Here is a 14,722-nt window from a genome sequence, read left to right as displayed (position 1 = left end):
TGCCCAGGCTTGTTTAAGTACAGTTTTGAGATGGATGTTCTTCAGGGAGAAACAACGTGACCACACGGCTAGGCGTGGTTAGACACTGCTGCACAGCCTTCGTAGGGAAGAAAGGGTCTTAGACAGCAATCGTGGTCATCGTTCATGAGTATCTTAAACGATTACAGTAGATTACTTCAGCATTATACCAGATAAAACCGGCACTGTCCTTTTCGTTCACATAGAAATCTGTCCATAGAGAAAACATGTGAACAGATAAACACAGTTCTGGATATTATTTGTGTATTATTTATGTACTCAGCCTACAATATACTTGCCAAAATAGATCTGTGATGCCACCAAAGAAACTCAGGCCCCAGTAGCTACTGCAAGTGACCTAAACTCTTCAGAGCAGTGTCTGGTACAGACATGCAATATCTGCATGCAAAAAACTATTTTGATACTAATAAACTGTTATCCAGAAAGATGTTATAATGCATCTCTGAGCTTTGTAAACAGAACATGCATATTTGCCAGTAACTTTTATGCATGTCTAACTTCTTGTATCCTTTTATATTAAAGGTTGTGCTTATCTCCACCTGGGATGTTCTTCGGTGGCAGCGCCATCCAATAAAGCACAGAAGTTACAAAGCACTAGTTTTCTGTGACCTGTCAGTTATACCCATGCACTATATAGGGATCAACTAGTATGCTTCTAATAGTTTGTAAAATAGTTTATTCACTGTAAATAGTTATTCATTAATATACACATATATAGTGTTTCAGAAACTCTTAGAAACTACCCAAAGCGTTATCGGCACAGCAAGGCCACTGCATGCTTGCCCAGTGTTTGTAAATAACATCGTCTGAGATACCGTGTCAGACTTTCTTCACATTGCTGTTAACTGTATAAGGTGTAAAATTCACACAAATGGAGTTATGTCAGGCAGGGATTATGGCTGGATGGAAATCAAAGGCACAGCAATGAACCTCTCCATCAGTATCAGCCCCTTCCTTTGGAGAGATTAGAGACAAGTTATAGGTCTCAGGTACTTTTTCCCTGGAGCCCACAGGATAGTAGTGAAATCTCCATTTTCCAGGCAGTCTGAATGTGCAGCTGAAAGAAGAATCTCCTCCTTAATGAGCAACAATAAGTTTAAAAGTGTCTATCAACATATCTACTGCTGTGTCTTTATCTTTCTAGAGTTACAAAATGGTACAGCGGTCATAACACTCTCTTTCTTTACAGGCTACAGTGTAGACTGTGCAATAAAGACAGATAGAATAGAACTGCCTCGGGATAAATATGTTTTGAGAGACAAAAAAAGAATTTTTAAAAAACCAACATATATAAAAAAATTAACCTTTTACCATGTTCAGCAGCTAGGGCTGAATCTCCATGCAGGAGTATAGATCCATTTTTTCTATTCCTTTTTATAGCTATTTGTTTTTCCATTGCAACAGACTGGCAGAAAAATGATCGCACTCAGGTGCTAGTTCAATAAAATTTGGGACGAATATATAAAATCTGAGACATATATATGCAGCAGTATGGGATCCTGTTGCCAGATCCATTTAATTGTATTCAAAGTCATCATGTTTTGCCAATTATAATTTTGTTTACTATTTAAGACTGACAATGTTTTAGGTTTGTTATTCTACCCCTGGTGCAAATCATACCAGTGTACCACAGACTGGAGTTCTGTCCAATATTTTTTTGTCCATGACCTTTCTGTACACTTTTTTTTTTTAATAAAACATAGTAGGAAAAAAACATGAATGCATAAAAAGTCAGGAATTCAAAGTTATGGTTCCCATGGCAACATTAAGTCCCTCATGTTGCATTGTACATGCACTAAAAATAAACATGTAATGAAGTACCATATTTTATATGTCAAGGGGAGCAAGGGACTGCAACTTTAATTTTACTTGCCTGAGTTTTATAGATTTAAGTTCTCAGCCCCAATATTGCAGGAATGTGGTTTTACACTGACACAGACATGTAACACGCAGCATCTATTTACAGCGAGTACATACAGTCTGCCGGACGGGCAGCGCCGATTTACACCAGCTGAGCTCGGGGCCATCTGTGCATATACATTCGGGGGTGCGCTGAGTCTGCGGAGGGGTGGGGACAGCACGATCCTGTGCAGCACACAGACATTCTGGGAGGTTCCCCTATAGCTTCAGCAGTGCCAGAAAGAGGGGGCAGGGGCACCACAGACCTTACCCAGCCTGTCATTGGCATCTCATCACATATACCAGCAGGAGCAGCAATAAACTGATATGCCATCCTGCTTTTCTCTACAATTTGCAGCCCCGTGGCAATCTGAAGGTATTTCTATACGGAAAAATGATTTTTAAAAAATTAGAAATTCCATGCAAATCGATAGCTAAAGTGTCTGAGAGTGCAAAATAAGGAATAGCAGCATAAGCAAAGAGCTCCCTTTCACATTAGGAAAGGAAGAAGTATTTTTGTAAATATTTCTGGTCTTCAAAGGAATTTAAATGCAATCAAGAACTTGTAGGCACAGATAAATCTGATTCCAAGCTATTTTTCCTCTCCAGAGAATGTGAAAACCAGGACTCAAAGTACATAAGCAGTTCCAATATTTCTTTTATGTGAAGGTATCCTCAAAGCCAGCTGGGCAACTGGTGTTCAGTCACTGAGACATTTTTTCCTTTTACTTCCAGACCTGTTTGTACATGTTTGGCGTCCTTTGTCCTAGACCATCTCATCTTTGAAGGAGGGGCTCTTTTCCTGCATTGAGGATGCAGCATGAAACACCACATGGCTCTAACTCATGACGAGGCTCTGAGATGCTGTAATACTACTAATGCATCCCATAAGCCACACTAATACAGTTTTGTTCGACCTGCAGTTACTAACTAAATAATGTCCCTTGCATAGCTCCATTTAAAATAAACGGATATCTGAAGGATAACTGTGGCATGAGGCAAGCTTAGCTTAAAAACAACTAACTCTTTGGGTTTGAGGTTGGGGGTTTTTTTGTTTGTTTTGTTTTGTTTTGTTTTGAATGATCCTAAAAACCAGCATGCAAAGAAAGACATGGAAACATGCTTGCAATAAGGATCACGGGCAATAAGCAGAACTGGATAGATTTGTTTCTGGAAGAGGACAAAGAGGCAGTAGCTCTATTACTGCACCTTTTCCTGTGTTTTGGGAAAAGGAAATCCAGATGTAGCCCTGACTTTCTTAATACTTATAGTTTATGAAATTAGTTTAATGTAATGACTGTGTCTTAAAAACACGATTCCAGTCCTACAGGGTAAAAACACTTTCTTAACATTTTCATGTGCATGGTATGGTGATTGGACTTATTAGGCACATTTTGACTCAAAAAGCACGTGTGAGTCCATTTGCTATAATATTAACATGGGACAAGCGACATCTCTCCTACAAGTTTAATGTGCGGATTATTCAGAAATCTCTGAATTTCTGAAAGTGTGAAATTCAGATGCGTGAAATCTTCTGCTCTTAGCCATCAGAAAAGAGAACTGACCTTAGAGCTCCTCCATGACGTGTGCTTGTGCTAATGACCATCTGATGATAGGAGAGCCTCTCCCAAAATGTGTTGAAATGGCACACTTGTGAACACAACACATTTCAACAGAAAAAAAATGATATTGAAATGCTGAGACCAGCTCAACTGCAGAACCGTGACACCCACTTCTATGGTAATTCTAAAACTGCTCCCTATAATACAGTGATTCTCAGCATAAAAACCTCAGTTCTGGAAAGTCCGCGACTTTTCACAATCTTTGTCTGTTCATTCACTTACTTAAGTATTTTCTCCCTTCCATGAAACCACAGAATTCACTGATCAGTTTTACGCGACAGTAAATATCCAGTGAAGACAGCAATGTCAGGGGCATGTGTCTATTGCGTCTAAACCTAAGGGGGCGAAAATTAGGTTTGTTTCACAGAAAGCACACACCAAGTATTTAGTACAGTGGCATTCTATATAACAAGCTTTACTGGTACATCTGAAGTCTTACTGACAATTGACATAAGTTTTCAGAAAACATAATGCTAGAACTGGCCCCTCTGGAGCGTGTACCTCAAATGAACTCAGATGTAGAAACGTATTTTTCTTTTTCCAAAGAGAAAACTGTAATGGCAGCTGGATAGCAGAGCTGCTTCACACAGATGTTATTGAAAGCAGGGTTTGCATCCTAGCTGCAAATCAACATATGGTATACTAGCTACAATTTTATTTTTCTATCTTTACTGCTACTGACTAAAGTTATTTATTACTGGCTATTGCAAGACTGGAAGAGGAACAAACCAGAAAGTATTCCACCACCGCAACTACCGTGTAAGACACAGATATACATTCGCTTTCAAAATGGATGAAGTATTTTAAGACACCTCCTGGCACTCTACAGAGACAGTGGCATGGATCAAGGGGACATGCCTCGCCTGCTTCCCTGCAAACTTGGTCTGCTTCAGGTGACTATCAGATAAGGTGATCTGCGCTTACCTGAACGACTTTGTACCGCAGTGAAGTAGAGAACACGCAGTTATCTTCTGTTAGCATTCGGTAGCAGGTAGTGTGAAGCGGTGATATCTTTCTGCTCCAGTTAGCTATGTCCTGACAGAGGTCCGTGCAAGTAGCCACTTAAGGAGAATAAAACCCAAAAAACCACGAGAACGTTTTCTGTTTATCATCTGTTGGATTTTTGGATTTTTTGACCTCTATCAGGCTAACTGCAGGTGTAAAGGCAGTGTAATTAGATGCATTTTAACACTTCTCACCTAATACTTTTATCTCCTCTAGACCAAGGATATCACCAGTTGGAGGGAAAACAAACGCAAAAGCCTATGCAGTCAGGATGTTTCTGTCTCTTAAGGCAGCGCAAACACTCGACACACGATGCACGGAGCCAGGTTTCTGACAGGACTAATCAGTCAAAACTTGGCTTGCAATTCCCTTAATTAACCATAAACAAAATATCGTCTTAACAAATTCTTTGTGTAGTGCTTTAGAAGGGCAATTCTCCATCCAGTGCTCCCCCACCACTACATTGTACACCACAGCTATGGGGCATTTGCACTGTCCCTGTGTCCTGTTCCACTCTTAAAGCGCTCTGTCATAACAGGTCTTTTCAATCTTTTGCCTTCCTGTTTATCCCAGAATAAATTCTCCAGACCTCTCCCCTTGGGATTTATCTCATTCCTCTTTGCTCCCAGGCCCTCAGTCCTTACAGGACGTTCAGCTCCACAGCAGAAAAAAGCCAAAAGCCTGTCACTCAGGCTGTTGTTCTGCCTCCATCTTCCTGCAGCCTTCCCAACTTCTGCTGTTCACTGCTGTTCCGTATTCTTCCACCCTCTGGAAAACCTGGTAAGCTTTTCTTCTTTTCTTCCAGCTCTCAGTTTTTTATGGTGTCCCATCTATTTACATCCTTCAGAATACTCTTGCAAACGTCTCGATCTCTCACTCCTAAGCTCCTTACAATTCCTAGTAGGAAGATGTGTGTATGAGAGCATACGCTTACTAATTCATTGATGCTCGTGCACTTTTCATTCTTCTGTATGTTTAATTCTTTCTTTCTGTATATCTAACCCTCTTTTTTCTCTGTACTTCTTGGGGAATACCTCATTTTTTATGAGATCCATACCAAGGACTACTTACTTTAGTTCAGCTGATTCTTGCCAATGACTTAAGGGTAAGTGATCATGTAAGAAACACTTGAAAAGAAGCACAGATGAACTGCTGGACCCCAAATGAATATTTCAAGATATTATAATTGAGTAATGTACATTTGTGACATATAAATCCTAGTAATTATCTAAGTGCCAAAGTTAGATCCCTTAACATGAAAATGGCTACTACAAATGTTATACTTGTTTCATTTAAAAATAGTTGAGGAAATACATGTTCTTTGGCCCGCATACAAAGAATGAGAAATCTCTAAGGAATAGGTAAGTTGCAGAAACATAATTCCCGTATTGAGAATTAGCTGCTGTTACAGAGATTCAGACTGGAGTAATAAGGTCATTAATTCTCTCTTTCTTTAGTTTCTATGCTTTGTGGGTTTGCGTTTTTATACATATTTGCACAGTACCTAACTGTAAGTGGGTGCTTCTATAGAACAGTTTACTATTAATAAAGGATATCTGAGGTGAGGCCGACGTAGAGAGAAAAAAATTATAAACAACTCATGCAGCTAATATGTTGACTATTAACTAACGAGTGATTCATTCAGTGCTATATCCAGACAGAAAGCCAGACTGAAACATAAAAGGGCAATATAGAAAAAGATTAGAACTTGCACAGTTACCAGCTGCAGTATCTGAGACCTCATATAATGGCCTAATTACAACTCATCTCAAAGGTATCAGGGCCTTATCCTCCACAGAAAGTATTAATGGAAAATTACTTGCTTTTCAAAGCCAATAAGCCCGTCTGCAGGTTCCATATCAGCTCCCACCAGACATATATCTTTTTACACATGGGTGGTCTGTCACATGATGATTGACTCAATCTTGACAAGAAAAGGGATAGAAAAATTATCACTTTGTGCAGATATGACCACTTCTAACTTTGGCAGGTGAGGCAGTCCGGATTGCCCAACACCAACCTAATTGCAACAGATAACATTTTCCTCAATTCTTCCATTTTCATAAGCACCAGCCACCATATCTGTCTTTTCCGTGTTAACTAATCCCCTCTCAGATTATGACTTCTGACATATTTTGTCCACTGGGACCAGCCATATAGGTAACACTTTCATTCAGTAGTACTGAATGCTACTGAGTATTACTTTGCATAGCAAAATAGCGCTGAGTAACACTTTGCTACACAAATGCAGCTACTTGTAGCTAGGGTACTTCTCATTGTAAGCAAGAACATCACATTTCTGCCCTTTTACTAAGGTAATACATATCATCAAAGACAAATGAAAAACTGTCCTGCCAGAATACTGGCACCCTGGATTATAAACAGAAACAGTGATGTTCGGGTGCTTTGAATGCCAAGACCTGAGCAAGCTTACAAAAAAAAAAAAAAAAAGATTTTTGCCCAGGATCAGGATGTTGACAGGGTTACCTAGGATGGTAGTCCCTGGGACCGTGAGATCCAAGCCAATTCCAAAGTGAGTCACTAGGATATCCAAATCTCCTCAAAAAATCAGTTAGATGACATTCTTCCTCTGCTCCCGAATGCGAGCCATTGACCATTTGATTAAGGTGTTCGATACAGGGGTGTAGCCGGTCACACGGATGATTTCTAAACTTGCTCAATCTCGATTCTCTTGCAAAGGAAGCAATCTCTATTCTTGCGTTGTGAACACAGAATTCATCTGAAACCAAAAGCAAGAGGCGCTGCTACACCAAATGGGGCCAACACGTACTCACATTTATTTACTTACAAAACAGATGCTTTCCAAAAGTAAGGTACAAGAAGGAATACAAAGAACTAGTTACCAGATCAGTCTCTAGGCTATGTTTTAAAATACCTTTCAGTGCACCTGAATGTCACTGAAGCTGGAAAAAAAAAAAAAAATCAACCACTACAATCTCAGTTGAATAGTAAAGGACCAGCAGATGTGGAATCTGAATATTCAATAACTACTAAGCAGAAACAGTAAGTCTCTCAGTGTGGGACGTTTTTCTGTTTGTGTTAATTATACTAATTAGAATTAGAACTTCCACCACTCAAATTTCCTGCAGCTGTGTGGTGCTAGCTGCTATTGTTAGCACTCACGGAAAATACTCCAACAGAGGGCACCAAGAAAATTACTTACAATCTGAACACCCACACAATCCTGTCACATTGGAAAGACTGCAGACAGCATAACTAACAAAGTTATTGTGCTATTTTGAAAGAATAATAGCATGTTTGAAGAGACCATATTAACCCTGTTGTAAAGTATTGATTGCACTCTGTAGTAAAGGAAATGAAACAACAAAGACATAGTGTTTTAATTCTTTTCCTGTTTGCTCTTGCTAGTTTTACTCTGTTCCAATTTACACCTATATTTGAGAACACAGAAAATGTATCACCTATGGTTCACAAAGACAGTTTTATTTTCATAGACACTCTTTCAGCAACTTGATGCTTTTAATATTGTACTTCGGTTCAAGCAAACGGTTGTGAATATGAAAAAAATCCCTGTCTAAAATTGCTTGAATCCTGTTTGTCATATTTACGACCGTATTAAAAAAAAAGTCAACAAAAATGTCAAAAGATGCCAGCTGATTGGCTCCGGACACTTTGGTTTAGACATGTTACCAAAAAAAAAGGTATAATTATCATTTCAGTCTCTCAGGGAATGCTTTAATTCCATACCAGTGCATTGCAAACGAGCAAAACAAGTAGTGTATCTTTTGTAACAATTTGCTGTTGTTTTGAAAGCACATCTGCGTGCATACATCTAACAATACAATGCCACTGTATGAAGCTGTTCTAGATGCGGTTGAGGCAAATATTTAGGATGATTTTAAGATTTAACATTTTCACAGCATTTAAAGCACTGGTCCTCTCATTAAAATAATCAGATTCAGTTAGTTCTACTAGATTTGTTTAAACTTGATAAAAGCTATTTTCTTATTCCGTGCTAAACTGTAAGTTTAGAGGCAAGAGGACAGCTGAATTAGCAGAGAATGATGGACATTTCAAACATAATCTTTTATATACACCAATATATAAAAATCAGTTATCACTCTTTTCTATTGTAAATGAACGTCATTTGTAATCATTCTCTGAGGTCATCTAGTATATATAAAATCACTTCACCTTTTTTTTTTTATCAAATGGTGCTTTTAAGAGCATGATTCCTGTAATTGCATTTCCTTCCTTTTCTATGAGAGTATCTGTAAAGACATTTGGCATCTCATCAGCAAAAACAGCAGATGGAGAAAGGCCTTCCTAACGTGCTCTGTCAAGGGAATTGCAAGTTTAGGTGGGGTTTTAATAGACATCAAGGATTTAGTGACATGCCAAACATTGCATGCCTTCACTGTACCTATTATTTGTGCCTTCCTCTTTTAATAGAAATGAAAACAATTACTGTGCAGAAAAGATTTAGCTTCTCTTTGAGAGTATCATACCATATGGTATGGCGATGTATAGCTGACAAAATGAATGTAAAAATGAAGTACATACACTTCAGATTATGCTAGTTGAACTAAATTTATGTTTCAAATTTTAACTGAACTGATAGAAAAGTTTACAAATAGCAAAAAACTTCATCTGCTAATAGCAATTCAAATAAGACATAAAAATACTTGTTACTGAGTTTGGCTTTACATAAAAATGGCCTGGGGGACCAAAGAACATTTCAACAGACAACTAAGTAAGCACTGTAATTATAAGAATGAAAATCAACAGCATTTTTCCAAATAACAGTCTTGTTATCACATGATAGCACATGGAATTGCAAACAGAGCAAATATTTTTCTCAGTTACTGGGAAAAGAGATTTTCCTGATAGGGCATGATGTTCATAGATGAGGCATGAAGACACTTGTACTGGCCGTTCAAGGAGAAAAAAAAACCCTTTTGGTAGGAGAGCAAACTCACAGCCTGTATCTTGCATATTTCTCAGGGAGCCATTAAAAAAAGTTGTATCCGATGAGTTAAACCCTCAGCAAACTTACCAAAAAACCCCCAGCTATCCTGAATTTGCACTTTTTGTGACTAACTAAATGTGCTCCCAGGAAGCTCCTTAATGTTCTCAAAATCCTACAGCACACGAAAGCAGCGTCAAAATTCTCCATCAGGCATATATGTGAAATGTTTGTGCTTGCGCAGATTCTAGAGCTGGATGGAAAGATTTTGTAAAGGACCTTCAGTGGCCCAAACTCTTTCAATCTTTCATGGTATGAGTTCCCTCTTTGTCTCGGAGGACAGAGGGAATTGCTGTCATGCTCTAGAATTCACTGTGGAAATACAGAAATAACAGAGCTTAGCGTTAGATAGTCCTTCATCGACATGGAGAGAATATTCACATCCTTGCAGCAAATGGGAAAAAGGAAAAAAAAAAAGGTGAAATAAGATTTGGGGACTTTGGGAATAGAGTAGCATTGAAATATTAGTTACAGTGTTCTAACAGCACAGGGGAGTTGTACCAAGAACACTGCAGCTGCAGCAAGATCTCTTGAATCAGGTTTCAGACAGCTCAGTATCTGGGTGCACAGGGGAGAAACATGAGCTATTAATTGCAATATTAATCATATACTGCCACCGTAGTAGTGCAAGGTAGCACTTCACCGCATGTTCATAAAGGCCAAATGTCCCCTCAGTAATTTCTGCAACTGCTGAATTCCTTGCACCGGGACTCTACAGAACCTTATTTTCAGGAAAAAAAAAATAATAAAAGAGCATATTTCACTCGGGCTGCCTGAGCAGATCCCTGACCAAAATTCACCACAGTCACATAATCTTAAACTCACTTTCTGAGTACTGCAGTATGACTAAACAGCAGGCACAGGACATGAAGAAAGATCCTGAGGAGTTTCTCTGGTCACCTTTCCTCCGCATGTTTTTTCATGCCTTCTGTTTCTCTTTGATCACAAGAGTATTCCTGCCTCGATCTCATCCTCTCCCTCACCAATGCCTGCTGTCCTGAGACAGCCGTATGCCCAGCCAACACGTTCCTTTTCCTATCTCTACCGCAGAATGCCTGTTTAATTTTGGCTTCCTTGAAACAGGAATACGCTAAGAAACCGATCATTAACAATATTTCCTCATTTACATCTCCAGTGTACCACTTCCCAAAATGGTACTAAAGCATTTTATGATCTATAATCCTCCTAATCTGCATCTGTGAAAATCTCTTGCAATAATCAGTGTGCAAATAACCACTCATTCACTATGTTATTCACTGTCACATGCTCAGGCCGCTCCCCCAGCTACTCTCTCTGAACTCACTGAATTTTATAGCCACGCAAGAAAAGTCACAAAAAACTCATGGTGTATCCCTATCACTTTCAAAAAGGCACCAAGGCACTGAAATGAATGCAACCAGCCCCATGTATCATCAGCTAAGATCACTTTCCCAAGTCAAACAAATGCAAAATATAACCTCTCTTTCTTTTCCTTTGAAACAAGGGACACTCGGAGTAGCTGGAAGGCTCAGGCAATTGGAAACCGGACGTTAAGGCATTTTATCTATGAAACACAGTTCAAATTCAGACCAGATCAGTCTTAAATGAAAGTCACTACCATGTGATGACTGCTCAATGAAAGCTGCTGTTCTCAGACACCCAGATCACAGAAACTGCCATCACAGTGGTGGGTAGCTTCGGCAAAGACAAAGGACCGCATAGCCTGGATAACTAAAATAACCTCTAGCGTCCTGACTGTTTCCCTGGCCGTGTAGTCCGGGGCCGAAATACACTGGCAGGGTAACTCATGGAAAGTTGCATTTTTACTAGCTGTGTTGTATCTGTACTGGGGATAAACAGAGGGCTTTCAGTCTCCCAGGGCTGTCAATCTGTCATCTTCCGCACACACAGAGAACAGGTTTTGCCTTTTAAAAGAAAGAACACTGTGAACAGAAACTCATCATTAATCAAGGCTTATTCCTCCACACACACACAAAAAAAGCAGAGTCAAGTCACCATCTCCACATTTGGAACTCTATTCCACTTCACAAGCTGTGGATAAAGAACATAAAGTAGAACCAGAAAGTTTGTCCTTAGAGAAAGGAAAAAGAAACACTTAGGTCTCTGTGTGGGATATGCTGGTCTGTGGAAGTTGAATAAACTGGTACAATACACAATGCTATGACTCACAGTGCCGGATGGAAGAGCACTGTATGCTATCCATCAAACATTTGCTTCAAGACAATCCTTAAAACTTTGAACACAGCAGGATGAGAAGATCACAAACCTCTCTAGAATCCGTACATGCTGCTAGGCTCTCTACCTGCCTTATAGCAACCGTGGTTATAAAAAAACCTTCACGTGCTAACCTGAAATAAATTAATGAGACTGCTTATAATTTATGACTGGATAGGTAGGCTTCCACTTTGTGATCCCAAAGACTTGTCGGAGTACTCTTTGTTAGCATAAGCCAATAGAATAACCTATCTTCTTCAGGTGTTAGAAATGCAGATTTCATTGTAAATCGGGCATGACTCAAATCCCTGACAGTTGATGATTAAAAAATTACAGTAAAAATAATTTTAACTTAAGTGCTTGCTAACAATATATTTTTAATCATTTTATTACTGACAACCCCCTCTGAGATCTATAGTATATAGATAAAACAGTAATTAGTGTAGGCAAAAGCAAAGACTAATTTAGAGAGATATTGTCAAGAACAATTTTTGGAACTTAAAGCTTGACACATTTTCAAAATTAGGCAGATTAGTCACTGAAATCCATTATGAGGCAAAGACTTAGACTCTTCAAAAATAAAGACTGAATGCCTTTTCAGACCTTTGATTTAGTTGAGCGTGTGGTCACTTAACAGAGGGTATTGTTGGATGACACTGTTACTGACCGTGTTACGCAGAAAGCCAACAAATGATCCCTTCTAGCGGCCTTAAAAGCTAAATCTTGAAATCTTGTCAATTTTTATGGGTACTTTGTATTTTTACCGGTTTGGGTGTTTTAATATACATTCTTCTTTTCCAAATGGTTTGAAAACACCCTCAGAAAGAGTTGGGGGAACGCTATGAGATCTGGCCCAATCTAGCAAGCCGTTATCATTAGGCATGATGAATGAGGCCCTGATTTCAGTGGGACTATTCACGGTACCACGTGGAGAGCCAGTGTTGCTGGACAGGGCTCTCATTGATTACATGAAGAAAACAAGCGAATAACTAGACCTGAAGTGCTATAAAACACATCATGTGAGCACATGGAAAAATAGGGGGAACATCTACTCTCTAATCTCTCGGGTACAATAATTTGTAGATGGTACTTGTAACCTCAAATGTAAAAATGTAGGCAGAAGTGAGATTTTAAGCAGACTATACTCCTTAGTAAATGAAATATTTAGCAATTTGGAATTAACAATTCTAATCATAAATGCCAGGCAACCACTTTTGAACTGCTACCATAGCTAATTACTCCAGTGGGAAAGGAAACAGGAGAAAGGGCATTTCAGCTGTTGAAGGACAGGTTCTCTCTGAATCTATATTTTGTCCAAATAAAACCTGTAGTTAGACGGAGTTCGTGGGAATCTTAACCCCTCATCTGTAGGAACGGCAGGGTGTCTGATAATTGTTGTCTTTTTCTTCCTGCTGAATAAACTAGTGATTTTCTCCAAGACTAACATAATTCATATTTATATTTTTCTCTTTTGCTTCATCGTTGTCTATAATCTTTTCTGGTAAAATGATTTAATGATATTATTGTTTTAGTAGTGCTATCGCTAGTGCTGTCATTATAGTGGTGCCACATAGTCAGCAGTTATTAAGTGCTGGCACTCAGGTGGGCACTGTAAGAGGAGTAAACGACTAGCCACTGACTCTCATTGGGACACCAAAAATTAGAAAAATGTGCCAAATTATTGTGAATAGGACCCAAAAAGTATTTTGGAATTTCCTGGAGACCAAAATCTTGCTGACTCACAAAGCCTCAAGATCAGATCCACTAGAAGTTACTATGATACACTTTTTTGGGTCAGATTCATTCTTAAACACCTCCTTGAGGTGTCTGAGCCTAGAAGAGAACCCTGCCTTTCTTCTCTGGAGGATGAGCAGCCAAGAGGGGAGAGGAATGGACTGGTACGTGGAGAAAAACAGGCTGAGATCCTACAGACTGCCTCAGGTCTCCTGGGGCAGTTTTGACTTACGAAAATAATAAGCTTCCCAAACCCAAGCTTGAGGTGAAAAATGTCCAATCCTTTAGACAGGAACACCCCTTTGCAAACTTTATCAACGCTACTTCTACTCTCAGTACTATAAGGATGTAGGGTTCCTGTTTGTATCCAAAATGCCCTACCCAGAAGAGATGGCAGTTCAAGAACAGGATGGGATAATGCAGAGTGCAACAGTAAGACATTGATCCAGTCATTGAACCTGGAGAAACTACCTTCTTGTAGGCTAAAGGAAGATCCATAAACACATTTCAATCTGCAAGCAAATATTGCTGAGAACCTGAGGACTGTGATTTGTTTGAGGGAAGTGGCATCTGGAAGGAGTTAGGCAAAACAAAGGATGTGTGAAGGGCTTATTTACAGCACATAAAAAGATGGTAATGTAGTACAGTATATTTTTCACAGCTGATAAAGGTTGGCATTGCATTTGCCATAAGTATTCTTGAACTGTTCTTCTGTTCCCTAGTCTGTCATCGATGAGATAAAACGAACAGTAATACAGCTCAGCTGAGTAAGCGATAGCCATGATAATAAAGAATCACCCCAGTACAGACAGAAAAAAAAGCAGCCAAGTCCATTATAAAAGATGCCAGATTATTCTACATAAAATGTAAAGACATTTTCCTTGGACCTGCATTAAAATGAAAAGAATTTCAGAATCCAGCGGAGATATATTTTTAAAACTAAAATGAACAATCGGGCCAGGTAAAACATTTTTCTCACATAAATAGCTGTGTGAACCTTCTTTTCAGGAAAAAACAAATTGTGTAACAAGTTTCCAGGTAAACCCCACTAATTCCGCTCTACAAAGTTTTTACTTTTCAACACTCTCCAGCCTCTAATAAAATTATTATTAAATGTATTACAGTATCCTGTCTCAGATAGCATTGTCTTTCAGAATGCTGTTTTCTCCAACTGTTCTGATTTGTTTCTGTAAACTTATTC

The sequence above is a fragment of the Aptenodytes patagonicus genome, chromosome 3 (genome assembly GCF_965638725.1).
Source record: "Aptenodytes patagonicus chromosome 3, bAptPat1.pri.cur, whole genome shotgun sequence".
Lineage (NCBI taxonomy): Eukaryota > Metazoa > Chordata > Aves > Sphenisciformes > Spheniscidae > Aptenodytes > Aptenodytes patagonicus.
The sequence above is the reverse complement of the archived record's forward strand: the minus strand, read 5'-3'. Positions refer to the sequence as shown.